The 19,511-nt window shown below is 38.8% G+C and overlaps 1 protein-coding gene and 1 pseudogene across 5 annotated transcripts in view; both read right to left on the bottom strand.

Moving 5' to 3' along the window:
• HMG20A (high mobility group 20A) overlaps positions 1–19,511 on the bottom strand; it is a 108,823-nt gene that overhangs the window by 73,129 nt on the left and 16,183 nt on the right. The window lies entirely within an intron of this gene.
• On the bottom strand, positions 3,058–5,157 carry LOC128066691 (dnaJ homolog subfamily C member 14-like; annotated as a pseudogene).

The following is a 19,511-nucleotide window of genomic DNA, read 5'->3' as shown; positions in this document are numbered from 1 at the left end:
GAATTACTTTTCAATCTTTGTTTTCACTCCCCAATATTCAGTAATATGGTTGTGTTGTTTAAAAGAAAGTACCATGAAAAATCAGACCTTTTCAACTTAAATTTCAATTTCACATGCAATATACTTTCTTTTTATGAATATACTTTATAAAAAGAAGGTATATTTATAAATATATTTGTAAATGTTCAGTTCAGTTCAGTGGTTTAGTTGTGTCCGACTCTTTGCGACCCCATGAGCCACAGCATGCCAGGCCTCCCTGTCTATCACCAACTTCCAGAGTTCACCCAAACCTATGTCCATCAAGTCGGTGATGCCATCCAACCATCTCATCCTCTGTTGTCCCCTTCTCCTCCTGCCTTCAATCTTTCCCAGAATCAGGGTCTTTTAAATTAGCCAGTTCTTACCATCAGGTGGCGAAAGTATTGGAGTTTCAGCTTCAACATCGTCCTTCCAATGAACACCCAGGAGTGATCTCCTTTAGGAGGGACTGGCTGGATCTCCTTGCAGTCCAAGGGACTCTTCAGAGTCTTCTCCAACACCACAGTTCAAAGGCATTAATTCTTCAGCGCTCAGCTTTCTTTATAGTCCAACTCTCACATCCATACATGACCACCGGAAAAACCATAGCCTTGACTAGACAGACCTTTGTTGGCAAAGTAATGTTTATAAAAAGTTCTTCACTATACAGTGAACTAAAATTTCCTTTGACCAGATTCTTCCCACTCTCTTCTCTGGCAAATACACTAGCTTATTGCTGAAGGGAGCCTTTGAGATAATTTCTAGTGATATATTCATTCTTTCTCTCAAATGAGAATGAGTGCTTCAGGGCAGAGAAGAGTAAAAATGTCTAGCAAGAAAAGTATGAAAGCACAGTTTATAAACTTTCCATTTTATATTAAAAAATTCATTTAAATTCTGCATTCAATTTTATAAAACAGTGTTTACCTTAATGCAAGAATGAATATTTAAAACTGAAGGAGACCAGGAAAAAGGATCGTGTTCTCTTCAAAACAATAGTATATTTCCCTATGAGTGCATTACCTTGTAGTACAGATTAGGTTCACCTTCCTGACAGATACCTGACAACTTCTGATATTGAGAGAAACAGAAGTGCTGACTTTCTACTCAGAAGTTGCTCAGTCGTGTCTGACTCTTTGTGACCCTGTGGACTGTAGCCTACCAGGCTCCTCCGTCCATGAGATTCTCCAGGCAAGAATACTGGAGCGGGTTGCCATTTCCTTCTTCAGGGGATCTTCCTGATCCAGGGATCGAACCCGGGTCTCCCGCATTGCAGGCGGACGCTTTAACCTCTGAGCCACCAGGGAAGCCCAACTCCTTCTCTACTATACAGCAATAGAATGAGTAAATCCTATTTTTGGCTAGAACTATACAGTTAACTCAATTTATATCCTGTTAATCTTTCAGATAAAATTATATGATAATACACTGCAATTACCATACAAAAGTCTCATTTAATAATGGGAAAATAAACCATGACCACCAATTTAATATGGCTTGGCATTTCCTTAAAATATTTAATTCTGAAAACTACAATACATGTGAGGTTGACAAATGTACATTATGATGTCACTGGTAGCAAAAGTAACAAGCTGCTTATGAGTAAACAGTCATTTTATTTCTTGCTAATGTATCTTGAGATATACCTCAAGTATGGTATATTTGATTCATTTCCAATTCTACTGTCATCCCTTTTCCTTCAGAAATTTGACTCCAAATCTGGCTGACATGAAAAAGCTCATCATTACAATGTTTTTCCATGGAAGCATTTTCTTTGGAGGCATTTATTCTTATTACAAAACCTTTCCAAATATATAACTTGACTCTTGGTGTTTAGCAACAGGATATTTAAAAGACAAAATTGATAACTTAAAATCAAGATGTACCAATGTAAGCTATGAGGAAAGAAGCACAATCTCCGTTTTTTACAACAAATTCATGTAAATTTGGGGGGAGGAAGAACCAAAGCACCTCAGATTCTTTTATAAAGGATTATGTGCTATATCATATACAAACTACAAGGAGGTAATCCAAAGCATCAGGAAGCGCTCCGAACTGAAGTTAGGAAGTCTGATTCTGAGTTCAGGCATGTCACCAACTAGCTGTGTCTTATGGGATCACTAAACCATTCTGGCCTAAGTTTCTTCATCTTTTTTTTTTTTTTTTTCTTTAAGGTATTTTTTTATCCCCCTCCCTTGGTCCAGCAGGAGGTGCCCTTCACTCTAACACTTAGGAAGGAAAAGATTTTCAAATGAGAAAAAGGACTCCAGCTATATGGGCAAAGAAGAGAGGGAAGATACAGGTTGCCAGTTACATATTTATAGAAAGATAATCCCCTGGCTTTAAATAGATATGTACATACAAATATGAACAAACTTAAAAAAAATACAAACCCTTGGATCATAAGGGGGCTGCCGGGAGCCCCTTTACCCTTCCCCCTCACCCAAGGGCAGAGGGCATGAATCTTGTTTTTTAAAAATTATTAGTTTTGGCCATCCCTGCAGCAACAAGCATGAAGTTGGGTGATTACCCACAAGGTGAGAGTTCCCACTCTCTGAACTCTTATGTATCTCCTATAATTAGGGTTACATGCTTTCTTGTTCTTTTAACTAGTATACTGGGGCAAAGGAGGGGGCTCCCTCCTGAAATGAGTCAAGAAATATAAGATAGACTCGTTTGGGGGTGGGGGGAGTGTCATCTGCTCTAAGAAGCAAAAGACAAGATAAAGGCATACAGACCCCAGGGAAATACCCAGTTCCCACACTATGGGAGATACCATCCAGCCCAGGTCCAGGCCCCAGGTTCTTTGTTCTAGACATTCTCTACTTCTTTGGTATTGTCAGAAGAAAAGATTCAGTTCCTGGGTGCTGGTGGAGGAGGGAGAGTGGTTCCAGGGCTTCCTAAAAGTACTGAGTGAACAATTTGAGCTTAAAATTTTCCCTTTTTAAAATATTTAAAAATAAACAAATCAAATTCCATCTGGTGCTGTACACAGCCCTTCTGACTCCCTGACATTGATTGGAGGAAAGAGAAGGGGTGTCAACGTTGGAAGGGCCTCCTCACTTTCTTCCGCCGCTTCGGTTTGGCGTCTCCCTTGGGTACTGTGCTGTTGGGCTTGGAGGTTGCAGTGGCCCCAGGGCTGGGCTGAGGAGCTGCAAAGAAGTTCCCGTTGGACATCTGGCCTGGGGGTACTTGAAAGATCCGGCTCAAGAAATCCTGAAGGTCAGCAGGAGGGGCATCTGGAGTAGCTCTCTGCCGCCCACTGGTGCCTGGCATCCGTGAACCAAATGAGATGTGATAAGGGACTCTGTGGGTATCTGGGGAGATTCCCACATGCTGGCATCCAGCCCACTCTGTGATATCATACACCTTTCCATCCATCAGCGCAAAGTAGGTGATTTTGAGGCCCAACATGCTTGACTCTGCCCAGAAGTCACCTTCCTCAGCAGGATGCAGCCTATTACACTCAGCACAGTATCTGGCACTCTTAGGTTCCCGGTCCATTTCGAACCTCCTATGCTTTCCCTGGCATCGGCTGCACATCATAGTATTCATTGCTTCTTGCAGCTTGGACAGAAACTCATTCACTGACCGGCTCAGCTCATTTTCAGCCATTCGTTTCATCTCATATTCCTTCCGTCTTTCAGGGTTGCTGACAATGTCCCAAGCTGCCCGCAAAACCTTGAAGGCCTCCTCAGCCCGAGGATGATGATTTTTGTCAGGATGAACCATCACTGCCAGCTGCCTATAGGCCTTCTTCAGTTCAACATCTGATGCTGTGGCTTCAACCCCCAACACGTGAAAAGGGTTTAGCTCATCCTCAGGAACCCCATCCATGGTCAAGAGTCGAGCCACTTCCTCTTCAGGCTGGCAGTAACGACCACCAGCTACAGGTGCATTCCCCTGCCTATTGGTCCTCTGTTTGACCCAAGGTAACTCCAGCCAACCCAACTGAACTATTCTTACCAGCTGCTGCCAGGGCCTGCTCTCTCTCAGCAGAATCAGGCAACGCTGCCAGGTGGGAGAAGCCAGCCAAGAGAAGAGCCAGGTGGCTTTACCCCTCTAGCCTAGCCGGTCACTCAATCCTACCAGAAACCGCCAGCCCAACTGTAAACAGCCCAACAAAAGGGCCAGAGCCAGGAGAAGCAAAGCACCCACAAGCCTAAGAAAACGGGTGAACAGCCCTGCCCCACAGCAAAACCCCTGGCTCAGAAACTGGAACATCACCTGGGCCCAGCCCCCCAGCCGCCCTGCCCACACTCCCACCCAGACACGTAAAAGGTCCAGATCACTGCCTTTCAGCTGCCTGCATGCATAGATGAGATAGCCACAAGTCTCCACGTACTCCCCCACTAATACTAGCAGTTCGATCAGCCACCAGAAGCCTGCCTGTCCAGGCTGACACAGTTCCTCTGCTCCCCACAATCCCAGTCCTCTGCGTTTATCTGCCTGACTCCGTTTCCGGCCCAGCCGATGTCGACCAGGGGATCTGGGATCTGTTCGTCCACCCTCCCGAGGGTCCTCCTTGGCTGGAACACGGTGCCGTTGTCTCTGGGGTGCAGGTTTCTTTTCACTGTGCACACGTGAAAGATCACTGGGAAACTTAAGAGGTTCCTCTTCATCATATTCCCCTTCCAACTCTTCATCTTCCCCCAAAGCTGGAGAGGTACAATGGTGGCAGAAGTTGCTAGAAGAGCTATCTCCTCCCTCAGAGTAAGGCCCTTCAGGGATTCCAGGGGTTCCCTGGCAGTTACAAGTAGATGGAATGGAAAGGAAAGAAGAGTTCCCATCATCCTGGTACCCAGCCTCATTCTCTCTTGAGAGTTCCTGGTCCACTCCTGACTCTTCTGAAGATGCCTCACTCTGATCAGGGTCCTCTTCAGCCAGAGGGGGTCCTGGACCCCTTGGGGGTCCATGGCTTGGATCCGACCAGTGGGCTGGATTTGGGGGCTGTGTGTACTTAGGACTAGAGTGCTCTGTGAGGCAGCGGGTACCATTAGGAGCAGGCCCCGCTGAGTCCCTGAGTCCTGAGAATCAAAGTATGTCAGGGTCCACAGAGGGTCCTAAAGTCCTGAGGGAGGCACCACCACTGTGGTGGGCTCCACACAACCCTCCTTCTCCGCGGTGCTTCTGGGCCATGACCCCGGGGCTTCCTGAGGATTTTAGGTCACAGCCATCATGCTGACTTCTGATGCCGAAGAACGGCGGTAACTCCGCCCCCTCGAGCTGCTGGGCCAAGGGCCAGGGGGAGGTACGAGAGTGGCTCCCCCGGCTCCGCCTCCCACTCACGCTCTCAAGTTTCTTCATCTTAAGGACAAGATCAATTCTAAATTTGTCTAGATGTCAAGCCATGAACAGAACACCATGAAATAATACCTTTAATTAAGTGATATGAACTAGAAACAATTTTACAAACTAACAGAAAATAGAAATATATTGAAAGTTCAATATAAACTCATACCATGAATATACTTGTCTACAAACACACACAGAGTTCTCTAAGCAAAGGATGCACTTCTGAATTTTTCTGTTAATATTTACTTGCTATCTGGGAGGGAGTCATGGTTATGATTGCAGGCTCTGAAATCAGACTGCCTAAATTCAAACCGCATCTTTTATTTTTTAGTTCTGGTACCTGGGTAGTTAGTTAATATCTCTGAACCTAAATTTTCTCATCTGTAAATGAGGGTAGTAATAGTAGCTATAATGCGAGTTATTTGAAGAATCAATCTGTGTAAAGCAGGTAGTATGGTGTCCCAGGTGGTGCTAGTGGTAAAGAACCTGCCTGCCAATCCAGGAGACATAAGAGACGTGGGTTCAATCCCTGGGTCGGGAAGATCCCCTGGAAGAGGAAATGGCAACCCACTCCAGTACTCCTGCCTGGAGAATCCCATGGACAAAGGAGCCTGGTAGGCTACAGTCCATAGTGTCGCACAGAATTGGACATGACTGAAGCAACTTAGCACACATGCACGTGTGGTATCCATCCCATAGTAAGAGCCTAATAACAATAAGGACAGGGCTTCCCAGGTGGCTCAGCAGTAAAGAGTCTGCCTGCCAGTGCAGGAGCCATGGGTTTGATCCCTGGTCCAGGAAATTCCCACACGCTGCAGAGCAACTAAGCCCGTGAAAATGACTACTGAGCTTGTGCTCTAGAACCTGGGAACTGCTAGTACTGAAGCAGGTACACCCTGGAGCTCGTGCTCTGCAACTAGAGAAGTCCGCAGGGAGATCTCCGTGCAAAGAGAAGCCCGCACACTGCGACAACGAGTAGCCCCTGTGCACCGCAACTAGAGAAAAGCCTGGGCAGCAATGAAGACCCAGCAGAGCCAAAAACAAATAAAGTAATAGAAGATAAAACCCAATGATGACAGCAGTAATACTAGCAAATATATCCTCAGTGTTCACTAAGTATCAGGCAATATTCTAAGAGTTTACATGTATCACCCCAGTTAATCCTCACAACTATCACGAGATAGATACTATCCTTAGCTTCGATTTTACAGTGAACAAACTGATCCGTAGAAAGGTTAAGTAATGCGCCCAAGTTAACTGTGATAGTCAATATTACGGCTATTTACAAATATTTTTAGTTCTCCTTTTTGGAACATAGTAAGATTATACTTCCTCATGACCTCTGAAATTAGGTAAGGCTGGTGGGAACTCACAGGGTCACCTCATAGTGGCACATGATACTTCTGGGCAGAAAGTTTGAGTCCAAAAGCAATTTTCCATGTTATTGGTATTATTGTTCAGTCACCAAGTCATGTCCGACTCTCTGCTACCCCATGAACTGCAGCACATCAGGCTTCACTGTCCTTCACTATCTTCCTGAGTTTGTTCAAACTCATTCCATTGAGTCAGTGATGCCATCCAACCATCTCATCCTCTGTCGCCCCCTTCTCCTCTTGCCCTCAATCCTTCCCAGCAGCAGGGTCTTTTCCAGTGAACTGGCTCTTCGCATCAGGTGACCAAAGTATTGGAGCTCCAGTTTCAGCATCAGTCCTTCCAAGGAATATTCAATATTCCATGTTGCCCTCCCCCTATTATAGTGATCATGCAAGTATATATTGTACTGGAGTTTACATCAACCCAGATGCCAAAGTGTATAAAAACAGCATAGCCGCCCCCTCCCCAACTCCCCTACCCTGCACACTTTTGGACAAATATCATGATTGAGAAAAAAACCCACTGAGATTTTTGTGATGGTATTGTTACCATAGCAATAACCAAGTATCCTGATAGTAAATTTCAGATTTAATACCATCATAATTATCTACTTACTTACAGCTAATGCTGAAAGCTTAATTAAATTACAGGAGAAAATAGTACAATTCTATACATTTCTTTTTTGGGGGAATATGAACAATTGAAAGTTAAATATTGTCTAATTTAGTACACAGTTCAAGAATTATTAGTCTAAATATCTTCCCGACCTTGGGATAGGCAGTCTTCTTGAAGAAGAAACAAAAAGCACTAACCACAAATGAGAAAAATGATAAACAACTAAAATTAAGAATGTCTGTTCATCAAAGTCCATGAGTTAAAAAGTAAGCCACAGACTAGGAAATTATAGTTGTAACACACACAATTTCCTAAAGACGCATATTCAGAATGTGTAAAGAACAAATCAGCAAGATAAAGACAAATGATTCAATTAAAAATAAAAAGGCTAAAGATAAAAAAAAGCACTTCCTAAAAGAGACAATCCAAATGATCAATAATCATAGAAAAAGAAATACTACAACACATTTAATGACTAAAATAAAAAATACTGACAATACACAGTGTTGGCAAGGAGGAGCAGGAACTGAAATTCTTGTCATGTTGCTAGTGGAAGTTTAAAGGTGCACACTCACGTTGGAAAACTCCTTGGCAATAACTGCTAAAATAAACCTATTCTATGAACCAGCAATCCATTCCTAGTAACATATCCTGAAGATGAGTGCAGATGTCTACCAAAAGACACATAAAGACTGTTCATAGCACCATTATTAACAATATCAAAGTGCAACCAATGCATCAACAGTGGATTGGACACCAACATATCCATCAACAGTGGCTTGGTTACATTCTAATATATTCCTACAGTGACATCAGTGGAATACTACACAGACTGAACTACTGCTACATATAGCATGGATGAACCTCATAGATATAATGATGAGCAAAAGAAGCCAGAACCACAAAAGTAAATACTCTGTGAATCTAGTTATGTAATGTGGGCAGAAATCAGAATAGTGGTTATCTATAACAGGGGGAGAGAGGGTACTGACTAAAGAGCCTCCTGAAGTGCTGGAAATATTCACAGGTGCATATATACATAAACACTCACCGACTTGTACCTTTAAGATTTGTGCACTTACTGTATATACTGCAGTTTAAAAAAGTGAAAAGAAAAGAGAAACATTGGTCACTGGTTTATGTAAGAATTCAAGGATTAGAAAATCTCATAAAGGTCACTGGATCCAACCACACATCCAAGGCTTGGCTCCCAACCTGAGTATCTCTTCTGGGGATGTCTACTCCCATTTCTGAATAGCCTGATCACTAGAAAATTTTTCTTAATAATGAACTCCAAACTTGTCCCCAAGAAGTGTCCATCCTTAGATTTTCATTCTACAGTGTGCTCCCTTTCCTAAATCACATCCCCTCAGGTATTCCACGGTGGCTCAGTCAGTGAAGAATCCACTTGCAGTGCAGGAGATGCAGGTTTGATCCCTGGATCAGGAAGATCCCCTGGAAAAGGGCATGGCAACCCACTCCAGTATTCTTGCCTGGAGAATCTCACAGACTGAGGAGCCTGGCGGGCTACAGTCCGTGGGGACATGACCGGAGCAATTGAGCACAAACGCATGCAGTTATACCAAGGCTTATTAATGACTGTTTAGATTCCTTTCAGCTCTAAAAATTCTAGAAACCTCTATTTTTACTTGTCCACATTCCTTTCATTAACCTCTTTCGCTGCACCTCTGTTGAACTTTACTCTTTCAACCAAAGTATTCTACTGTTATGCATCAACTTAAGTAGATAACTAACTTGTAGCTTTTTACTCAAAATATGAATTTTAAATCACATCAATATTTACAGTGTATAGCTGGCCACATCTGTGTGCTCATGAGAGCAGAAAAAGATCTCTCTCAATGCTTAACATATTAGCATATCACAGCTCCTCATGAAAGATGCCTAACTCACTTGGATTTGCAGTGTTTACCATCAAATGTTTAGACTAGGAAGATGAGAAGTGTATTTCTTAGATAAAAAAATTAGTCAAGTCAGTGGTGACTATTTTGATCTATCCATTTGGAATTAAGATGAATATATGAAAGTCCTGTTAGGCCTAAAGCATACCAGACTTCATGAACAAACATAAAAGTACTTCCTAACCTCAAAGAACCAACTGGACAACTAATTCATAGAATTGCATATTTTAAGGCATTGAAAAGCCTCTATAGTGTTAAAGTTTAGGAGATAAATGTAAAATCAGAATGAGATTTTTCTCACACTCAAGATTTCTAGTATTACTCATACTATGCAGGTCTTGTGTTTAAAAAGCCAAACACCAACACTTTGACCATATAATCATTTCATATCAGTGGCAGCTCTTTTACTATTACAACCTCATGTTCTTACTGTGTTGTCCTTTATTGCACAGATTAGAACAATAATCAAGGACTTCCCTGGTGGTCCAGTGGATGACTCCGCTTCCACTGCATGGGCCATTGTTTTGATCCCTGGTCGGGGAACTAAGATTCTGCATACTGTGTAAAAGCCAGACTCAAGATTATCTACAGATAGATTATCTGCAGCATGAATTATGCAAAGATAAAATGTATTTATTTAATGATTCTGGGGAATTTCTGAGACAGGATATGAAGTAATAAACAGAAGGAAAGCTTAGTAAGTATTGTAATCTGAGAAATTCTTGCATGGCTGTGCTTTGCAGGAGAAATGGTGCCATGAAACTGATGATTTTATGGAGCTAACACAGAAACACAGACAGATTAAATGCCTGAAGACAGTGAAGGTCAACTACTGTCAGACAGAACCAGGGAAATCTTATACACAACTAGAGATTCTCATCAGCAATAATGAACTGAAGGCTTATACTACACACTTCTAAATGATGCACCGATTTATAAAGTAGAAAACTAAATGGAGGCTACGCAATGAGTTCAGCATTTGAGTCAAACTTTTCTCAACCCCTCTGGAACTCCCAGCCTTCTCTTTTTATTCATTTAACACTTGGCACCACTTTGAGTTGTAAATTTTCCATGTAAGTGTCTTCTCCATGGAAGACATCATGCTCTGGATATGCTTTTAGCTTCTTCAAGTATTTCAGCTCTCTTATCATCATTTTAACCTCTTTTACAACAATGACTGTTCTTTTTCCCATCAGATATAAATATACTCTATTCCTAAGAAAGAAAAAAACAAAACTCATAATAGAACCCTTCATTAATTCCTATCTTCCCTTCTAAGCAACTGCCCATTCATTTTTCTTTTCTTCATAACCAAACTACAAAGATTATCCTAGCCACTACCCACTCAATCTGAAATACACAGTAATCTGGTTTCTATCCCTAACTTACTCTACTGACTTCTCTGATACCCAGTCATCTCTAAGTGCTAATTTCAATGAACAGTTTTTAAGTGTCAATCTATTTTGTTGCGAACTGGCATTTGATACTGTAAATAACTCTTCTTCCACTGTTTCCTGTTGACCTCTCTTGTTTTATTTCCCTGTCTCTTTAGCCATTTCTTCAGACATTGGCCCCTTTCTCTCTCTCTCACTCTGTACGTTTTCCTAGTGATCTCTTTCAGTCCCAGTGTTTTAATAACCACTTATACTGATAACATCTACAACCAACTCTAAAATTTCAGGCCTGTATCTTATATGGCAAAGAAGATGATCTTCCTTTGGTGTGCCAGAGGCAATTCACACTTTACACATATAAAACTGCATCTATAATCTTTTCCTCAAAGTCTATTCCATCTCCTATGTTTTCTATGTCAGTTGAGGGTGCTTTACTTGTCACTCAGTCCAAAAACCTGGGCGTCCTTTCCAGCATTTCCCCTGCCTTTACCAAAACCTAGTTGATCCTGTCTCTTCTATGATCCCATGATTACTGTCTCGGTGAAAGCCTTTATTTTTCTTGGCCTGAGTACTCTTAACAACCTCCTGCCTGTTGTTCCTGCCTCCAATCTGTTTCCATACAGCTGCCGGTGATCCTTCGAAAATACAAATCGATTCATGCACATCATTCCTTGCATAAAATCATTCAAGAGACAACCCACCTGTCTTTGGGTGATTCTTGCTTTTTTCTTTTTAAAATTCTCTGTTTAAAAGCATAAAAGTTATGCTTGTCTGTATGCTCAAAGTCTGAATGTCTTGCAGTAAAGATACGTTATTTTATTATTAGTATAAACAATAAAACTTGGTAGTGAATGACTACCTTTAAACTAGTTTCGGAATCAGAAAAAGGAATCTTGATATGTTTAAATGAACTAGAATACAAAAAATATAACTAAAAAGAATACATTAAAAAAAACTAAAGTCTTCTCTACATTGAATTCTTTTCTTTGGCACCCTCTATTTGTTCTCACATGAAACATCTTACAAATTTATCCCTTGAGGGAATAAGATTCAGCTGACTTGCCAATTAAGACTAACATATAGATAACAAGTGCTCAGTTAAAAAAATGCAGTCCTGACCTTCTTTTCTCTTTTGAGTACAGGCATACTTTGTTTTATTGTACTTTGCTTTATTGCAATTTGCAGATACTATGTTTTTTTTACAAATTGGTGGTTTGACCTTGTGTCGAGCAAGTCTACCAGTGCCATTTTCCCAACAGCATTTGCTCATTTTGTGTCTCTGGGTCACATTCTGGTAATTCTTGCAGTATTTAAAGCTTTTCCATTATTATTATATCTGTTATGGTGATCTGTGATCTCCGATGTTACTGTTGCAAAAATTATAGCTTGCTTGAAGGTTCAGAAGATAGTTGGCATTTTTTAGCAATATTTAAAAATTAAGGTATTATTATTTTTTTAAATAATACTATTGCACACTTTAGTCAACAGACTACAGTACAGAATAAACATAACTTTTATATGCACTGGGGAACCGAAAAATCTGTGTGCCTTGCTTTGTTGCAATTATCATAATATTGTGCTCGTCTAGAACCAAACCTACAGCATCTTCTGTAGATCAAATAGCCTATGCCCAGGAAATAAATACAGTTTTAAAGAAAGGAGATGAAACAAATTAGTATGATAAGATTTAATTGTCAATATACATAACTACTTATGATAGAGCTTTCTATTAATTTTTGAACTAGGAAGATTATTTTCGATTGTATCGTATTTAAATACATGCTTGAGGTCTTGAAATTAACAGGTTATCAGAGTAATTTCTAGTCTCTCCTATAACCCTTTAAATTACAGAATCTATGTTCTTTCCTGCAATGTATTTCTGTTGTAGTCAACCTCAAAACCTTTTGAGAGCAAATGCCATTCACCAGTTTTATACATGCATTACCAAGTAAGGCAGGATAAACTGTTACACCAACTGAGATCCCATGATGCCAGTTAAATTTTTTCTTCTTTCTAGGCTCCGCAAACATGACACTATTGACACAATTGTAGTAAATAGGTTCTAAGTTTGGGGTGACGTGATTTGCTTGAAAGACAAAGAGAACAGAGTGTAAACAGACTATTATAGATCAAAGCAAAGGAAGTGCAGAGCTACAGCTACAATTCATTTCTTATTATGTGTATTTATTAAGTATCGAAATGATAAAATATATAACCCAGGCAAGAGTTGGACCCACCAGGTTAAACATGCCTTCCCTACATGCTAAGAGGGCACAGTTTGGAAAAAAAGAGAAAATTTAGTTACCAATTTAATACTCAGGAGGAATAAAGCTCAATCATTCCACTGTATTCACTGCTTTCTAGAACAGTTCATAAAATGCCACACTACTGAACTTAAATACACTTAACCTATTTGAAAAATAGTGTTCTGAATTTGAAATCTCTGAATTCAAGCTTCCTACTAGATGATGATCAATTGTTAGCTACCATGATATTGCTCTTGATATGTAAAAATGACTGCTGTTTCACCATTGGTGAAAGATTTTCTAATGTTTAAAAACAAGGATGCAGTTATTCCAATTCATCCTTAGTCTTCAATCTAGCACTCCTGAAGCGCAATATTTATCTATAGGGCATCACTCTAAGGTAAGGTACAAACAGAGATCAATTCCAATCCTAGGCACCAGAATTATTTCTACTACATGATCGAATTAAGCTACAAACAGAAATTGAGTTGTTATTTCTAATGTGATAAGGGTTTACACAGCCAAGTAAACATTAAACTCTGCAGAATGGAATATAACTCTATGGATGGTGACACAGACATAGAAGATAAAGACTGTAAACAGTATATTTACCCTACTCTACCAATGAGACTGCTTTTTAGACAAGATTGCTAAACAAGTAAGAGAAGATACATAATTAGTAAAGGCTGACAGCCAGAAAGATATAGTTGACCCAAGTCTGTCTTTGTACAGTAAAGGAATCTATACACTATCTTCAGTATCATGTATTGCTAAGATTTTAATTAAACATGGGGGAGAAGAAATTGGCCAATTAGAATTCTGCAAGTAGTTTGTTTTGCCAGGAAATTAATGGCTAGAGCTGACACTGTCTTTCTGGCAAAATAAAGCTGCTCTTTCCCCTTTCAAGAAATAAACATAAAAACTACTCTATTACATTTATTTAATATAGTCTCTAAATTGGCAATTAGCTGGAGAAGACTGTTTTCACATATGGCAGAGTTCCCTGTACTTAAAGGCTCCTCACCACTTCCATACCCATAATGCATCATATTTACACACTGCTATAGTACTACAGAAAGAATTTCAATATACTCATATTCTTTCACTAGCTCTAGAGTCAGTGATTTACATTTCAAAAATCAAAGAAAGAACCTACAATAGCAACCAGAGGATTATGAAATTCAGAAACTTACTTAGTCATACCTGTCAGCAGACATTTATACATTCTTATGACTTATAAACTCCCAATTTCATTGACCTGAGAACAGCTATGAATGTCTAGTAAATCCACAAATATCAATAACTAGATAAAGCTTTTAAAAATTATTGCATTAAGAATTAATAATTTTGTTAAAGGCAAAATTAATAATAGCAATAATATGATGATGTGAGAAACCAGGCACTCAGAATTCTCATTCTTCTTGTTTTACTCACTTTCCCCATCATCACCCTGAACCTGCCAAAATGCATAAGAAACATTCATCATGCTTTTTTCAGTTTATGTGAGAATTCTAAGTATGGTACCAAGACTTTAGAAATAAATAAGAATACTTCATTTACTATACATTAAGAAATAAAAGTCCCTGAAACATTTTTTTTTTAAACTAAAGTATAGTTGACTTACAGTGTTGAGTTAGTTTCAGGTATATAAAACATTTTCTTTTGAAATGAAATTTATGCCTGAAATTGCTAGCAAACATTTTTTTCATGTGTTTCAAGAAATTCTAGTGGCCAAAAGCTCTTTCAAATTGTTGGACTTCTTAAAAATAAATATATTTTAAACAAAGAAAAAACAATTGTTGGACTTACAATTTTATATCAAACACACAATTAAGTATTTCATTTTACTGAAATTAGCTTAAAACAAATTTTTAATTAAAAATTAGGTCTAAGATGAAGGAAAAAATGCAAGCTAAGAAAATGTAGATTTTGTAATAGCAAGTCACAATAGCTCTGTATGTCTTATAAAACATGTATGAAGATATTCGTATTGTGAAATGTGGTCATTTTTGCTTTATTGTGATTAAAAGGCATGTCATATACTTACTGTGGTAGCATTATGGCATACTTACATGCCTAAAATAGCTAATAACCTTTATACAAACAATGCTGTCAACCTCTGCAGTAAGCAAATGCAATTAGACCACCTTTCCTTTGTAGGGCGGATCAGGCGTAGGATTTCTTTGGAAGGAATGATGCTAAAGCTGAAACTCCAGTACTTGGGCCACCTCATGCGAAGAGCTGACTCTTTGGAAAAGACTCTGATGCTGGGAGGGATTGGGGCAGGAGGAGAAGGGGACGACAGAGGATGAGATGGCTGGATGGCATCACGGACTTGATGGACGTGAGTCTGAGTGAACTCCAGGAGTTGGTGATGGACAGGGAGGCCTTGCGTGCTGCGATTTATGGGGTCGCAAAGAGTCGGACACGACTGAGTGACTGAATTGAACTGAACTGAATGTTTAAAAAAAAAAGGAATTCTACAAAAGACAAGTTGTTTAGCCAAGACTGCCACTGAGAATACTCTGCCAACAGTTTCCAAGAGCTCCGACCTAAGAAATGCAGGCAGGTGTATTCCTCTGTGGGGACTTAAATGAAATCTGCCCACAACTGCCAGTTTAGCTTAGCACATAAAATATACATCACTGGGAGGACAGGCTGATCATCAGAAACTGTCTCCAGGCATTACAATGATTACATGGTGCCTTTCTCTGAGAGTAATTCTGAAGAAATAAAGAATTAAACCAGAGAAAATAAATTAATCCCTCCATGCTCCTATGGTACAGGGCACACCTATGAAACGGTTCCTGACCTATAGAGTTTACCTAAGGCGGCATGCTATCTTTTCTCATTCGTCTTGTATTTACCAAATGTGTAACATATACCAGGCACTTAGTTAAGACACCAGGACTATAACAGTGAACAGTCTCTGCTTTCACGAAAATTATGGTGTGAGGTAAAAGATTAAGCACATATACCAATGAATATAATTTTAAATTATGAAAACTGCTAGGAAGGAAAAGAACAGAATGCTATAGAAAAAGTGGGAGATGTCACTTAGACAGAGGACCACTCTGAAGAAGTAAAGTGAGAACTGAATGTTAAGTAGGTACATTCCACACTGAGGAACTAGGACTTGAATGAGAACTTGGTGCTTTGGAAGAAGTGAAAGAAGGCTAGAGGAGGCTGGAGTAAAGTGATCAGGAGAGCACAGCAAGGATAAGCAAGCAGGGACTACATCCTGCACAGATGTGGGATTATCTTAAACATTTGGGTTTTCACCAATGTTAAGAACAAGGCTTTTAGGAATTCCAAGGAGCAGCATGATATGATATTTATGCTTTTTAAAGGATCATTCTAACTTCTATGTAAAGAATGGAGTGACAAATAGTAAGAATGAATCTAGGAAGTTACTGTTGGGAAGTCACTGCAACAGTCTACCACAACATGATGGTGGCTTAAAACAAGATATGGCAGTGAAGATGTAGCATATAGAGTGGATTTGATATATTTAGGAGGTAGAGTTAAGGGAATTTTGTAGTGGTCTGCATGGTGTACGTGTGTGGTAGTGAGAGCTCTCAAGAATAATACCAAGATGTCCAACTGAGCTATCAGTAGATATACACAGAGATGAGATTTATAGAAATAGGAATACTGGAGATGTAGAATTAGGAAAAAGATCGTATACTTTTATTGATTGGTATTGCTAGAGGTCTATACATTTTACTGAACTTTTCAAAGACAGACCTCTTGGCTTTGCAGATATTTCCTACTGTGTACTTGTTTTCTGTTTAATTAATTGCTACTTTTTAATAATTCCCTTCTTCTACTTACTTTGGGTTTAATTTGCTGTTATTTTCTGGATTTCCTGAAAATGATATTTAGATCACTAGTTTTTGACTTTTTTCTCTTTTAATATAGGCATATAGGGCTATACATTTTCCCACCAAGTATAGCTTTTTTCCCATCAAGTATAGCAGAGTCACATATATTTTGATATATTATATTTTCATTACTATTCTGTTGTGAATATGTTCTAATTGTGCTTTATTTTTTGATCTAGTGGGTCATTCAGAAATGTATTTTGGGGGGAGTTTGCTAGCTACTATTTTATAATCCATTTCTCACTGAATTGAACTATGTTCAGATAACAGGCTGGATGAGATTTGTTAAGACTTGCTTTATGGTCTATTGTAAGATCTATTTTGTTAAAAGTTCTATGTGAACTTGAAAAAATAATTTTTGAAGCTATATTACTAGAATTAGATATATACAGATTTATATTCTCCTATTTTCCCTGGTAGGATGACTCATCTATAATATGAAATATTCTTATTTCTAGTTATTCTTGTACTCAAGTCTATTCTGTATAGAGGGTGTAGTCCTCTAGGGAATACTATTTGAGAGCCTGGGCTGTTATACAGGTCCTTTCTTCCTTGGAGGGACCAGAATTTTAATGCTTGCTTGTCAACATCATGAGAATGAAAAAAAATTTCACTCTTTCTTTTTAGGGGTTAGCTTGCTAGCTTCTGCTCTTCAGCAAAATCACTTCTAGATACTTCCCTTCCCTACTAGGATCTTGACCCCTCAGTCTTGGCCACTGGGGATCACTAAACTCCAATTTTTATGTACTCAGCCCCATAAGAATACTGGCTTCTCTGCTTATAGCAGAAATCCTCTGCTCCGTTTCACAGGTTCTTGTTCTGTACCATGCATTAAGCAAATTCTTGAACAGGAAAAGAGAAGCATAGAACATAAGCGTGCTTCTCTGAAGTTCCCCTGACTCCATGATGTTGATGGCTGCCTCAGTAGGTCTCTGATGCTTTCATTATTCTTTTTAAAAAATTTGTCCTCTCATGTTCTCAGCAAAAGCATTAGTCTGCAGCAACCCAGAACCTCAGTGCCAGGAGAGAAGTCATAGCATGGGCTCTCAATCAAAAATCTACTGCATATTAGCTGCGTGACCTTGGCAAGTTATTTGACCAAAATATTTAAACATTCTGAGTTTCAATTTTCTCTTATGTAAATGAAAATAACACCATCTCATAAATGTTGTGAGGATGTGAAGATTACAATGTCTATAAAATGTCTACTAACAAAAACACATTAATGAGGGCATGCAATGTGCCAGACACTTTATATAGATTTAATAACTTAATATAGATATAGTTACTATCTCCAGTTTCTTTTTTAAGATCACATACTAGTAAGTGATGTTGCTAGGATCTGACTTTAGAGCAGGTTTCTTACTAATTACTCAATACTTCTGTAATTTGCATTAGTATTGTGCCTGACACCAGTATATGCTCAATGAATGTCAGTTATTATGACACAGAAAATACAAATGCTTCAGAAATACACGAATCATGTGAAATTTTCTATTTTTTCTTGATTTCTCCTTTTTTTCATTTTGGCATAAACATTCTTAGAGCATCTTTTAATATATTTTAAAAGAAGCTATTGTGAAAAATTAATGTCTAATAGCCTACTGAATGAATAGGTAATAATTTGCTTAACCATCATTCTATTTTTGGGTATCTAGCAGGTTTCCAGTTTTTAAAAACAGTATAGATATCAGTGCCATTAACATTTTGTCCCTTTTACTATTTTCTTTATTTGAAGTATTTTCTCAGAATAAAATCCTATCAGTGGAAATCTGGCTCAAGACTGTGACCCTATTATTATTGCTGACACAATAGCTATATTGCTTTTGCAAACCGCTGAAGTAATTGTGGTATCACTGGCAATAAAAATGCAAGGTTTGTGTCAAGAGAATAGGAATTAAAGTTATGAAGTACAGGAATGAAGGAAGTGTGGAGATGGCATGAGAAAGGAAATATAAATTTTGAGGCTAAGAAATGAAAGTGGAGTATCTGGATACTATTTTGGGGGAAGCAGGGGTATTAGTTTCACTTAAAGGATTAGGGATAGAAGAAAAGGGCTGGGCTTTGCTGAAAATTCCAAATACTCATCTGGGATACAGATAAATACTGTTTGGGTATAACTTACAGATAGACTATCTGATACACTAGGGTTCAACCTGGTCTTCAGTATCACTTCTTATTCTAACCTATCACTAAATATTTAGTAATTTGGTGTGTGGATCTTTATTATATTATTATTGTTTTAAAATACACAGAGAAATGATCTCTTTTAAGAATTGCATATTAAATTATAAAAATTATAACTTACAAAACGACCACATGGATTGTTGTTTCTACTTGGTTCAGTCAATTTAGCAGAGTGTATTAGGAAGCAGGTGGCTGATGTTCTAGGGTCCATTGTGTCACTGTATTTGGTATGTAATTCTGGGCCTTAATTGCCTTATCTATATGTTGGGGTATTTCATCTGATTAAAGCTGAGCATTTGAACATGGCATCTCGTTTTATATTCCTTATCCTAAATCTGTCTAGTGGGCATACTATACTGAATAAAAATGAAAAACAATCTCTCTTCCTTTGCTATCATGTACTATGCTTTTGAGTATCTCACTAACCTTGTTACCAATTTCGAAGTTATTATTTAAAAAGTTACTCTAGGCCTCTTTGAGGGCCAATAAAAAAATAAAATGAAAAAACCTGTTCTGCTAACTGCTTCATTACATACATATGTAAGTAAGTGCTTGATTGGCCAAGTTCCATTTCAAATT

The sequence above is a fragment of the Budorcas taxicolor genome, chromosome 21 (genome assembly GCF_023091745.1).
Source record: "Budorcas taxicolor isolate Tak-1 chromosome 21, Takin1.1, whole genome shotgun sequence".
NCBI lineage: Eukaryota > Metazoa > Chordata > Mammalia > Artiodactyla > Bovidae > Budorcas > Budorcas taxicolor.
This window is presented reverse-complemented; position numbering and strand designations above follow the sequence as displayed.